Source organism: Saccopteryx bilineata, chromosome X (assembly GCF_036850765.1).
Source record: "Saccopteryx bilineata isolate mSacBil1 chromosome X, mSacBil1_pri_phased_curated, whole genome shotgun sequence".
NCBI lineage: Eukaryota > Metazoa > Chordata > Mammalia > Chiroptera > Emballonuridae > Saccopteryx > Saccopteryx bilineata.
Genome location: NC_089502.1, coordinates 81,397,185 through 81,410,706, shown reverse-complemented (window position 1 = coordinate 81,410,706; position 13,522 = coordinate 81,397,185). Strand labels below are relative to the sequence as shown.

At 33.8% G+C, this 13,522-nt stretch overlaps 1 pseudogene; it reads right to left on the bottom strand.

Annotated features, from left to right (window-relative positions):
- Positions 1 to 6,603: 6,603 nt before the first annotated feature.
- On the bottom strand, positions 6,604 to 7,015 carry LOC136317192 (cytochrome c oxidase assembly factor 5 pseudogene; annotated as a pseudogene).
- Positions 7,016 to 13,522: the final 6,507 nt, after the last annotated feature.

Sequence of the window (13,522 nt, the reverse complement as noted above, 5' to 3'; positions counted from 1 at the left end):
TATTGTCCTTGCATAAAGGATTGAATGTGATTGCAGTTACTATTAATTCCCCGCTATTTTTTAGTAGATTTTTTAACCTCTCTGAGCTTCATTTTCTCACCTATAAAATAAGAATAACACCTAACTCATAATAGCTAATAGGAATGATCAAATGTGAACTGATAGATGTAGGTCTAGTGAGTTGAGATGTTTTATGTATAATCTAAATTTCCTCAAAAATACTTGCATCATATATTGATTGAGGGGAGAAATAGTATGGTATAAACCTAGGCATATTTTCACAGTTAGCTTTTGAAATAACAAAGCTAAATCAATCTGTTTTAATGATCATTCTACCACTTGTTAATTTGGTGACTTTTATCCAGTTATTAAACATCTCTGAAAGTTTAAATTTCTTCTTCTATAAAACTGAGCTGTAGATATTTTTACTTCATTGGGTTTTTGTGAAGAATTTAGAAGTTATGGATGTAAAGTTCTTAACAGTGTTCTAGGTAACTCAGTGTTTAATTAATGTTAATTATCATAATTATAATTATTAGTTAAAAGTCAGGAAAAGAAGGAGGTCAGGAGTAGAACTATTTATATCAAAGAATTGAGGAAAACAGTATAAAACAAAATGTACTGGATACATTTTATTGCTTAATTGTTGATAGGTACAAAAGATAGAAGGAACTAATTTTTTAGGTTTAATCAAAACATTCTTGTCCAAAATAAATTTTAGATCAGAATTTTTTGCAATTCCATAAATTAGTCTGTTTTAAAATATGAAATTCATCATACTAAATTGACCATGTGCAATTGTGGGAGGAGTTTGAGAAGTAATTTTTGAAAAGGGAAGTTGAAGAATAGGACAAAAGTCAATAACTTTCTCCTGGCACAGGAGAACATTCAGATTTTAGAAAAATATGGATTTATTCCATGAATGGAGCCAATGTAGGAGTCTGTTAAATGTTGTGAAACTTTCGTGTCTACTGCCTCTGTACATTCTCAGGGAAGTTACACTGGTGACCTTGGATGCTTCTGGTTAATAGGACTAGTAATCCAGAAAAAGAGCTGGAACTAAATTTGAAGAGCATAGAAAGCAAACCAGGAACTGACAGCACCTCTGTGCCTGTCTCTTGTTGCATCTAAACAGGGACAATCTTCAGAAGACAATGACTGTTGCTTTGCTTTTGCCTCCCAAGCCTCGTGTAATGTAACATTTGCCTAACTATTACCTTGAGTTATAATGAGAAGGAACTTCTGGGGACATAGTTTTTAGTGTAACCAAATTAAAAGTGAACAATTTAACATAACTTCTGAGTTTATATTTTCACCTGCTGTACTTGTTATTTATTATACAGGGATATTGTCTGTAATGTTGTTTCTATTTACATTATCGAGTCTGCCCCAATACAACCACAAACACACATTGGTGATCTTCCTTGATAAAATATTTTTAATATATATATCTTCTTATTGTTACTAATACAAATACTAATTAGCAAGTAGAATAATCAACTGTCCTGAGTGTAACTGGAGGTGGGACTTTCAATAAGTATCACCTGGCAAACATGTATGGCTGGTCACTCTATGATAGGCTCAGTCAGAATTTATGATCAATAACCATTTTATATAATTATCATATAGTTACTTCCTTTATTTTGTTTTTATATTGTTCCACACATGGGAAATACTGTAATATTTTCTAAACTCAATAATAAATGAATGCAGTGTTTAGAATTAAGTGAACTGTGGACTTTCATTAATCCCCCTTTATACTATGAGGTCCATAAAGTCAGGAACCATGTCTGATTTTTTTTCATAATCACATTCCAAGCATTCAGCACATTATCTCTGACAAGATATACTGTTGAATGAATTCTAGAATCTTATCCTTCAATAAAGCTTCAATGGAAGAAGAAATAATAAAATCCAGTATCCTCTCCCTTTTGAACACTGGTTCTAAATAAGTATGCATATGCACACCTGATTTTCTTAAATGTTTTTATTTTATGTATGTTCCACAACACCTTAGAATTAATAAGTGCATAACTATAATTTGTTTAACTTTTTATGCCCAGCATCTCTCTGTTCCTAGTACATAGTAGATGTTCAATAAATATTGAAAGAAAAAGGAGAAGTAGAAGTAAGAAAAGGTACCTTTAAATATATAATTATATGATGCAACTGGCATTGTGCTCACAGAGATAAGTCAAGGGAAGTTTTCTAAGTTAAGAAAAATTGAGTTAATTTAAAAATGCGTTAGAAACATCTCAGAGCTTTTTTCATTTTTAGTTGTGTACAAAAAACCTTCACCAAAGGAATGGAATGATAAAGTAAAGCATTCTCCAAAATATTGATAATAATGTGGTCAAAAGTATGTTTTTCATAAGTCTGAAAATCAACCAATATCTTGCAATAATCCAAGGAGCTTTTATGCAATGAAACATGGCTTCATTACTTTAAAAAAAAGAACAAAGACTTATAACAATATACTTTTGCTTTTTTATCCTGTTTCCTTCAGCTCCATAATAGCCAGGAATTCTGGAGTTAGATAGAAGTGATAATTGCACACTCCTAGGGATATTCTAATAAACATTAAATTATATGTAGGTTTTAATTGGATCAATTGTATGGTATATTAATTTTATCCCAATAAAATTATATTTTTTATAAAAAGGAAGCAGATTATTGTTTAGGACAAGCATACTCTGTGAAATTTTTCATTAGTGGATACATTGTTTATTTGGTTTAGAGGTTGCAAAGGTAAATTTGAATGTGTTGTATAATTTTTGAAAACCTGAATACTGAGAGGCATAGCTGTGAACTCGTCTGCACTACCTATCCAAGGTCAGCTCATGAAGTTTGAGTGGGGGTTGGGTAGGGGGATGGTTCATCTGCTTTCATTTCTTTTATATAGTTTACTCCCTAATGGTCCTACTATGTTGGCAAAAATATTATCTTTTGTTTAGAAAGTTACCTCAGTCTTCATTTCTACTACACTAACCAGTGCACCATAACCATCATTTGTGATACTGAATTTCTTCTGGTAAAGTGTTAAGGATAGATGCCATTATTGAAGTGTGAGGAGCTTAAAATAAAGCTGATGGATCATTTTCTAGAGTAATTAAACCCAATAAAACAGAAGAGGCTCTTGTTAAGCAGAAAGCTTGTTTGTGCTAAAAGATATGTACAGCTATATTCAACTATATTATGTGTCACCTCTAATATGTCTTACAATGTCACGGTACATTTTCTTACTTACAGTAGATTGCAGAAAGAACTTGGTAAAAATTCACAATATTTGCTAACAGAAATTTTGTATGTGAAAACTACTCAAGTGAGATGGTTTAAATTTTTTATCTTTTTCTTTTAAAAAATATTTTTAGACAATTAATTTTAACAAAGTTATATTGATCAATTAGAGTACATAGATTCAGAGAAAACATCTCCAGATCATTTTGACATTTAATTATGTTGAATACCCATCACCCAAAGTTAAATTGTCATCCATCACCTTCTATTTGATTTTCTTTGTGCTCCTTCCCTCCCCCTACTCCCTCTCTCTCCTCCCTTCCCTCCTCCTGGTAACCACCACACTCTTGTCCATGTCCATGAGTTACAATTTTGTATCCCTAATTTAACAATCTAGAAGAAATGAATAAATTCCTAGTACAATACAATCTTCCTAGACTGAGTCATGAAGAAGTAGATAGCTTAAACAGAACCATAAGCAGGGAGGAAATAGAAACAACTATCAAAAACCTCCCAAAAAATAAAAACTCAGGACCAGATGGCTGTACTAGTGAATTCTATCAAGCATTCAAAGAAGAGTTGGTTCCTAGTCTACTCAAAGTCTTCCAAAATAATTTTTTTAAATAGAGGAATGTAGGACACTGTGAAGAAAATATTCCAGATCCATAATTGAATGAAATCCAAAAATGGCTCAACACCATGTGAATTGACATTGACTCCCTCAACCACCGTAGTCTATGAACATCAGTTAGATAACGGGATGCTTTGCTTGTTTTTCATGAAAATTCAAATTTGAAACCTTGAAATTGAAGTCAAAAGCCTTCTCTCTGCATGGAAGATTGACAGCCAAATGGTATGCATGGGATCACTTTGTAAATCTGGAATGGCAGGCAATAAATGATTCCCACTGAAAGTTGTAATCTCTTGATAGGGACCTCACAGGGAGGTGTGCATCTATTTATTCCTAACTTTGTAACCAAGCAGAAAATTCAAGGCTGTGTTTTTATAATAGGACATGAAGCCCAGCATATCAAGATCACTAATCAAACCTCAGACTTCATCCCACATTCTGACCTTTGAATATTTCCTATCTAACCGAAAACCAAGACCTAGGCACTCACTATGCCTAGATCCTTCTTGTCTCACAATAAATTCTGTCTCAACCAATTTCTCAATCAGAATTCCAACCACCAAAATAGTTCAATGGAATACATCTCTTCAGTTCTCTAGGCTTTCCTAAATAGGCAAGATTTCTAGCAGTAGACCCAACTTTTATTCAGAGTCTCATCTTACTATCCAATGAATTTCTTAGCTTAATAGACACCCTTGCCTCTCTCCAAAATAAATATTTCCAGCTCCACTGAATTACTTTCTGTTTATGGAGATCATCACATTCTTTCATAAAGTTGGCTATTTGGGAAGCTCTCTCTCCTCTTCATCTTGTCTGCCTGGAAAAAATACTTATTCTTCAAGATTTCTCAAGAATCACTTAAACTCTCATACCTCCTCTACCACTCCACTCCATCTTATCTTCACTACTCAGCCCATGTACATGTACATGCACACATATATACAGCATTTCTTTGCTGTGTGCTTCCAAGGGAACTATCAACTGTTGCACACCACTCTAAGCATTCTAAGCACTTTGTATCTATTACCTCACTTAATTCTTATGACCATTCCATAAAGAAGATATTGATATCACCTCTATTTTACATATGAAGAAACTGAGCCAAAGAGCATTTAATTAATCTCTCTTTACTTATTTATGTATATGGTCTCTCATAATTAGTATGTTGCAGAGTCAGGATTGGAACCTCAGCAAGGTAATCTATAGACTTAATCACTACTCTAGATGGAGAAGCTCTATCAGACATGTACGTATGTTGAACACGTGTCCTAGACTGGTAGAGCTCTTATGGGAAAACCTGGATTAGCCTTTTTATTAAGCTAACAAAAAAGAAATAATAAAATAACCTGGAGCTGGTTTAGTGCTTATGTCACAACAGAATATGCTCTGTGGGTTTCAAGCTATTAACCAAGTTTGCTTCATCTCACAGTCTTGGCTATAGCTAAAACACTTTGCTACTGTAGTGACCTGTTATGGAACAACAAAATTCAACCACCATCAAATTTATATGACACAATTCTACTCAGAACCACTGTTTGTTGTGTACATTTTCTCAAGAAAATAAATGGAGTTCTAACTTTATTTAATAACTTGAATTTAGAAATAAAAACAAAAGATACAAAACTAAAATTGGGTCTCATTACAAAGCTATATAAACATTCATTTTTTTTTTTACTGACTAACTAGGTACATTCTTATTATACTACATATATGCTCAAAGGAGTAGAATGTCAAACTCTAACTGCTTTATACCATTGTATTCTCTCAGCTGAATACTGTTGTATAAAAAATTAATAATTTAGTAGGCTCTTTGAAGACTTAAGCTTTAGAAAAATATACTGTTATGATTTGAAAATACTTGATATGGATTACAATTACCAAATATGCTAAGAATACTTGAGTATAGGGACTTAAAAAACTATATTAGAAAAAAACTATATTAGAAGAAAATGAGAAGGTGAAGGGTTTTATTTTATCATTGTAATATTTTTCCACAATTTAAAAATATTTTTGTACATAAGTTAATACAAAATATAGCAAAGTAGTTGTAAGTCAAGATTTGGATCTTTCAAAATTTGTTCATGATGTTATGAAATAGAAATGATGAAATTGTTTAGAATTAGATGTATAGAGGGGTGAGCAAAATTAGGTTTACAGTTGTGAGTACAAGAAACACAGTGTTTGTTTGTTTGTTTATTTATTTTTCATATGAACAACTGTTAACCCATTTGTCCACCCCTATATATTTCTTCCTGCCTTTTCTCTTTCTTGCTTTCTTTTCTTTCTCAAGTTCACTGAGAAAGTCTTTAAGTAGTTCAACTGGGGCAGTAGATGAGTGGTTATGGGTACTAGTCACATACAGAAGGATTAAATATAGAAGTAAATAAATTAATGGGACCCAGGTTTTCTTTTCTTTATTTTTGTTGTTCCAAGAAATTAAACAATTTATTTTAGAATTAAAGAGGTCAGACTGAATAAATGAAAGTTTTATTCTAAACTTTCCCAATTGACAATTTCTCCCCAGGTTCCATGTTAGCAATTTCAACAGTCCTGTCAGTGGCCTTCATAATTTTCACAAAGGAGGTACAATTGTGTAATTTGGTTGAGGAGTGAAGTTTGAAAATAACAATGTGTTTTTAGAACAATTCTTAAAATGCATTTATTATGCTCTCCGCTTATAACAGGTCAATTAAATTTTTCCTTTAAACTTAGAGCAAGAAAATCAATTACTCTATATACATTCAAAAACAGAACACCTCCTAACTCTCCAGGGTTCCATGGTCCAACCAAACAGGTATAAGAAAGAAGTATGCTTCATATTTTGGATTCTGTGTTTTAATGACCAAAAGAAATCCTTTGTTGTTTTCATCTTGGTTTCAGAATAATGCATATCAATATCCTTTTCTTCCTCTGAATCTTGATCTGGCATCCAACATTGATCTTTTACATTCAAAAAATGAGTATTTCAAAGCTTTGCATTTTCCTTCTTTCATACATTACCGAGGGGATTTTCCTTCCTTGAGCACACAGTCGGACTGCAACAAACATGCACCCAGGTCCTGTTTCACACCCGCACACACGCCGCCTTGCAGTTTGTCCTCGTAATACCGAGGCATGGCCACACCGGCAGGCTGTCGCAGCCCCCGAAATGCTTCTGTCCCCGACTGCTGTGACCCAGGGTGAGCCCCTAGGTTTTCTATTGAAGGAAATTTACATTATGAATGGGGAGAAAATTAGAATGAACTCTATAGTATAGTATTAGATTAGAATTAGAGGCTTTCAATATATAGAAAGAAGTAAAATTATACATAACTGTAAGATTGAATATAAACACATTCCGTAATTATACCCAGTACCCAGCTCTTGGTTTCTAAGTACTGCTCAACATTAAAAGAATTCAGAGCTTCTTGGAAAAAATAGTTGATTCCAGAGTTAAATAAGAAAAGATAGGTTAGTTTGCAATATATCAGTGTATCAAGAAGAAAAGAGTTGCTCTAATAAGTACATGTCAAAATGACATGTTGTTCTTAGGAGCTCAAAAGAACTCTTACTGTCTAAATCTTTAAAAATTTTAACATAAAAAATAATATTACTGAGATTATTTCTTATTTCATAAATAAAAATTCATGAGTCCCTGCTGTTATAAAGAATGAATAAATAAAAAGGGGAGATGAGAAAACTCTTTCTTATAGTAAAAACAAACAAAACAAAAAGCTAATAAATTTTGAAGCAATGCTGTTTTTTTAATCACTACTTGGTAACTGTTATCACAATAAGTGATTCAGGCAGAATTCAATATATGCTTATGTCAGTGGGTAAAAAAGGAAAGAGATAAAAATAGTCTCAAAATGTTTCCCCACAAACTATATATTAATGACAAAAATAAATTTACACCAGAAATTTTGCAACCATCACCTTACACAGGTGATCCAAATTATCATTAGTAATAGTATAAATTTACATTGTTTTCTAATATGACCCCTTGGGAACACAACATTGCTTCTGTAATATTCTTGACAAATATATAAGTGAAATATAATAGTGAGAAAACAATAAGCAATCAAGGGACATTCTACAAAATAATTGGTTGAAAATCTACAAAAGTCTTATGTTCCTAAGGTCAAGGAGGAATGAGGTAACTGTTCTAGACTGAATGACACTGAAGTAATATGATAACTGAGTGCAATATATGACCTTAGGCTTGATTGTCTTGATGTAGAGGACATTGTTGGAACAATTAGTAAACTTAAATATGGATTATGATTTTTTTGTATTGTTGTTCTGTTCTGCAAGTTAAAATTGTTTTAAAATAAAAGAAAATATATCATTTACAATATTTCATTATTCATAAGTGAAATAATAAATTATTTTATACTAAAGTATATTTGTTGACACTGGGCCTGGCCCTAAGGATAGCAACATAATGAAGACACAACGCTCATTTGAAAGACACAGATGGACTTGAGAAGGAAGTGAAGCTTGAAATATATGAGAGAAACAATAAGGCCGATGGAAAGATTGGCTCTAAGGCCAATAGTCAAAACTTTTAAAAGCCACCCCAACACACACTATGGTCACTGCTAAGTTATTCAGGGCAAGTTCTTTGATCTCTCTCTCTCAGTTTGCTCATCAAATAATCAAGATGATAATAATAGCTTAGCAAGCTGATTGAATAGATCAGAGATAATGACTATGTAAAATTTCCAACAGAGTTCATAGATCTTAGAAATAATTTAATAAATAAATTATTCATGATAAATAAATAAGCTATTAGAATGACATCAGAATAATGGAGGCATGAGAGACACCTTTATTATCTTCCATTGAAATTTCAGCAAATTGAATAGCTGTCTCCTAGTGAAAGAACACCAACTGGATTCACAGGTGTGCCTGGAAGATCCATGAACCAAATGGACTGCAGGTTAAAAAAGTTGAGAATAGGTGAAGAATATAAGATGCACTCTCATTTGGGTCCAGAGAAGAGGAATCCCAAACTGGCTGGGACTTTGTCTGCTGGGGCTCGGAAGAAGGAAGAAACCAGGAGAGACTTGGTCTTCTTGGGTCAGGAGGAGCTGAGAGATTGGGAGGAACTAAAAGGAATGTTGTACCAAAGAGTCAGAGTATGGCATCACCACCAGTATTCCCATGGTCTGCCAGCAATCCACACTCTACAGAGACACAAAATTACAAAATGCAATTTCCTAGTATCCTAGATCTTGCCTCTTTCCCCTTGCAGGTACATAGAGTAGCAGAGACAGACCCACCCAACAACTAGTTTCACAGAGCCACTTTTTCTCCTGAGGAACAGATAACTTTATTGGATGAGACACATAGAGGAGAACCTAAAGGCCTGAGATGGCCATTGCTAAAGCATAGAGTCTGGGAATTTCACCAGAATAAAACTTGTAATCCAGTACTACCTATTGAAAAAATAATAAAACTATTTTTGCTTGGCAGTTTGGGGGGAACTTTTTACTTCTAATTTTTTTTTTTTACTTTTTCTCTGTTGTTGTTTTGTTTTTACTATTAATTCTGGGGGTTTGTTTTTAGTTTATTTTATAGTTTTTCTCTTTTATTAATTTATTGTTTATTTTCAGTTTTTTAATTTATTTTATTATTTTTTATTGTTGTATTCTGTTGATTTCTTAACAATACCACTCTAAAAGGTCCTGAGGGCAGAAATCATATAAATATCATGGCTACTACCTAAGAAAGAGAAATAATTAAGAAACCAAAATAAAAATTTTTTACAATGTAATCTCAATCACATAGAAACCTTAGAATTAAACATTAGAGAATTGAAAATTGAAGTTGTAAAAATACTCAATGAGATACAATAAAATACTTATAGACAACTTAATGAGTTTAGGAAAATAAAATGTGTGCCTCACCAAGGAGAGTAAAACATTAAACACAAGATGATCCTGACCAGGTGGTGGTGCAGTGGGAAGAGAGTCTTGGCTGAAGAACCAGATTCAAAAACCCAAGATTGCCGCCTTTAACACAGACTCATCTGGCTTGAGTTTTAGATCATAGACATGACTCCATGGATGTTGGCTTGAGCCCAAATGTAACTAACTGGCTTAAAGACCAGGGCTCGATCTAGAAGTAACAGGCTTAGTTGGAGCTCTCCAGTCAAAGCACATATGAGAAAGCAATCAATGAACAATTAAGGTGCCACAACTATGAGTTGTTTTTTCTCATCTATCTCCCTTTCTTTCCATCCATCCATATCTTTCTTTCTGTCTCTCTGTGTTTCTCTCTCTCTCACTAAAGATAAAAATAAAAACAGAGATCAAAAACTCAATATATGAATTGAAAAATGAGCCAGCTAGCTTACCTAATAGAACAACCCAGATAGTGGAAAGAATAAATGACATCAAAGACAGGCAACTAGAGATGATACAAAGGGAAGAAGATAAAAACTCAAGAGTTAAAAAGAGAGAGAGAGTTCTTTGAGAATTGTCTAACTCCATCAAAAAGAACAATAATGGGTATGTTGGAGAAAAAAAGGGAGAAGAAATAGTCTATTCAACTAAATAATTGCTGAGACTATTCCTAACCTATGGAAAGAGTTAAATTCTTTTTTTTTTTTTTAAATTTAATGCAGTGACATTGATAAATCAGGGTACATATGTTGAGAGAAAATATCTCTAGATTATTTTGCCATTTGATTGTGCTGTATACCCCTCCCGCAAAGTTAAATTGTCTTCTGTCACCTTCTATCTGGTTTTCTTTGTGCCCCTCCCCTCCCCTAACCCCTCTCTCCTTCTTCACCCCCTCCCCCCCTCCCCCAACCCCCCCACCCCTGTTGCCATCACATTCTTGTTCATGTCTCTGAGTCTCGTTTTTATGTCCCTTCTATGTATGGATTCATCTCAGTTTTTTTTCTAATTTACTTATTTCACTCCGTATAATGTTATCAAGGTCCATCCATGTTATTGTAAATGATCCGATGTCATCATTTCTTATGGCTGAGTAGTATTCCATAGTATATATGTACCAAAGTTTTTTAATCCACTCGTCCTCTGACGGACACTTGGGCTGTTTCCAGATCTTCGCTATTGTGAACAATGCTGCCACAAACATGCGGGTGCATTTCTCCTTTTCGAGCCGTTCTATGGTGTCCTTGGGGTATATTCCTAAAAGTGGGATAGCTGGGTCAAAAGGCGGTTCGATTTTCAGTTTTTTGAGGAATCTCCATACTGTTTTCCACAGTGGCTGCACCAGTCTGCATTCCCACCAGCAGTGCAGGAGGGTCCCCTTTTCTCCACATCCTCGCCAGCACTTATTCTGTGTTGTTTTGTTGATAAGCGCCATTCTGACTGGTGTAAGGTGATATCTCATTGTGGTTTTAATTTGCATTTCTCTAATGATTAGTGATGTTGAGCATTTTTTCATATGCCTATTGGCCATCTGTATGTCCTCTTTGGAGAAGTGTCTATTCATCTCTTTTGCCCATTTTTGGATTGGGTTGTTTGTCTTCCTGGTGTTGAGTTTTACAAGTTCTTTATAAATTTTGGTTATTAACCCCTTATCAGACGTATTGTCAAATATGTTCTCCCATTGTGTAGTTTGTCTTTTTATTCTGTTCTTGTTGTCTTTAGCTGTGCAAAAGCTTTTTAGTTTGATATAGTCCCATTTGTTTATCCTGTCTTTTATTTCACTTCCCCGTGGAGATAAATCAGCAAATATATTGCTCCGAGAGATGTCGGAGAGCTTCCTGCCTATGTTTTCTTCTAAGATGCTTATGGTTTCACGGCCTACATTCAAGTCTTTTATCCATTTTGAGTTTATTTTTGTGAGTGGTGTAAGCTGGTGATCTAGTTTCATTTTTTTGCAGGTAGCTGTCCAATTTTCCCAACACCATTTGTTAAACAGGCTGTCTTTACTCCATTGTATTTCCTTACCTCCTTTGTCAAATATCAGTTGTCCATAGAACTGTGGGTTTATTTCTGGGTTCTCTGTTCTATTCCATTGATCTATATGCCTGTTCTTATGCCAGTACCAGGCTGTTTTGAGTACAATGGCCTTGTAGTATAACTTGATATCAGGAAGTGTGATACCTCCCACTTTATTCTTCTTTTTTAAGATTGCTGAGGCTATTCGTGTCCTTTTTTGGTTCCATATAAATTTTTGGAATATGTGTTCTATATCTTTGAAGTATGTCATTGGTATTTTAATTGGTATTGCATTGAATTTATAAATTGCTTTGGGTAATATAGACATTTTAATGATGTTTATTCTTCCTAACCATGAGCATGGTATATGCTTCCACTTGTTAGTATCTTCCTTGATTTCTTTTATCAATGTTTTGTAATTTTCCGAGTACAAGTCTTTAGTCTCCTTGGTTAAGTTTATTCCTAGGTACTTTATTTTTTTGGTTGTAATTGTGAAGGGGATTGTTTCCTTAATTTCTCTTTCTGACTGTTCATTGTTGGTGTATAAAAATGCTTCTGATTTCTGAGTACTGATTTTATATCCTGCCACTTTGCTGAATTTATTTATCAGGTCCAGTAGTTTTTTGACTGAGACTTTAGGGTTTTCTATATACAATATCATATCATCTGCAAATAATGATAGTTTTACTTCTTCTTTTCCAACTTGAATGCCTTTTATTTCTTCTTCTTGTCTGATTGCTGTGGCTAGGACTTCCAGGACTATGTTAAATAAGAGTGGTGAAAGGGGGCACCCCTGCCTTGTTTTTGATCTTAAGGGTATTGCTTTTAATTTTTGCCCATTGAGTATGATGTTGGCTGTGGGTTTCTCATAGATGGCTTTTATCATGTTGAGGTATGTTCCCTGTATTCCCACTTTGCTGAGAGTTTTGATCATGAATGGGTGCTGGATTTTATCAAATGCTTTTTCTGCATCTATTGAAATTATCATATGGTTTTTCTCCTTCTTTTTGTTTATGTGATGAATCATATTGATTGATTTACGAATATTGTACCAGCCTTGCCTCCCCAGAATAAATCCCACTTGATCATGGTGTATGATTTTTTCCATATATTGTTGGATCCGGTTTGCTAATATTTTGTTGAGGATTTTAGCATCTATATTCATCAGAGATATTGGCCTATAATTTTCTTTCTTTGTGTGGTCTTTGCCTAGTTTTGGAATCAGAATTATGCTCGCCTCATAAAAGGAGTTTGGAAGTCTTCCTTCCTCTTGAATTTTTTGAAATAGTTTGAGAAGGATAGGAGTTAGTTCTTCTTTGAATATTTGGTAGAATTCCGTTGTGAAGCCATCGGGCCCCGGACTTTTCTTTGTTGGGAGTTTTTTGATAACTGTTTCGATCTCCTTTGGTGTAATTGGTCTGTTTAAGTTTTCTGATTCTTCCAGATTGATTTTTGGAAGATTGTACGTTTCAAGGAATTTGTCCATTTCATCTAGGTTGTCTAGTTTTTTGGCATACAGTTCTTTATAGTATTTTCTTACAATATTTTGTATTTCTGTTGTGTCAGTTGTTATTTCTCCTCTCTCATTTCTAATTTTATTTATTTGAGTCCTCTCTCTCTTTTTTTTGGTGAGTCTACTTAAAGGTGCATCAATCTTGTTTACCTTTTCAAAGAACCAGCTCCTAGTTTCATTGATCCTCTGTATTGTTTCTTTAGCCTCTATGTCATTTATTTCTGCTCTGATCTTTATTAT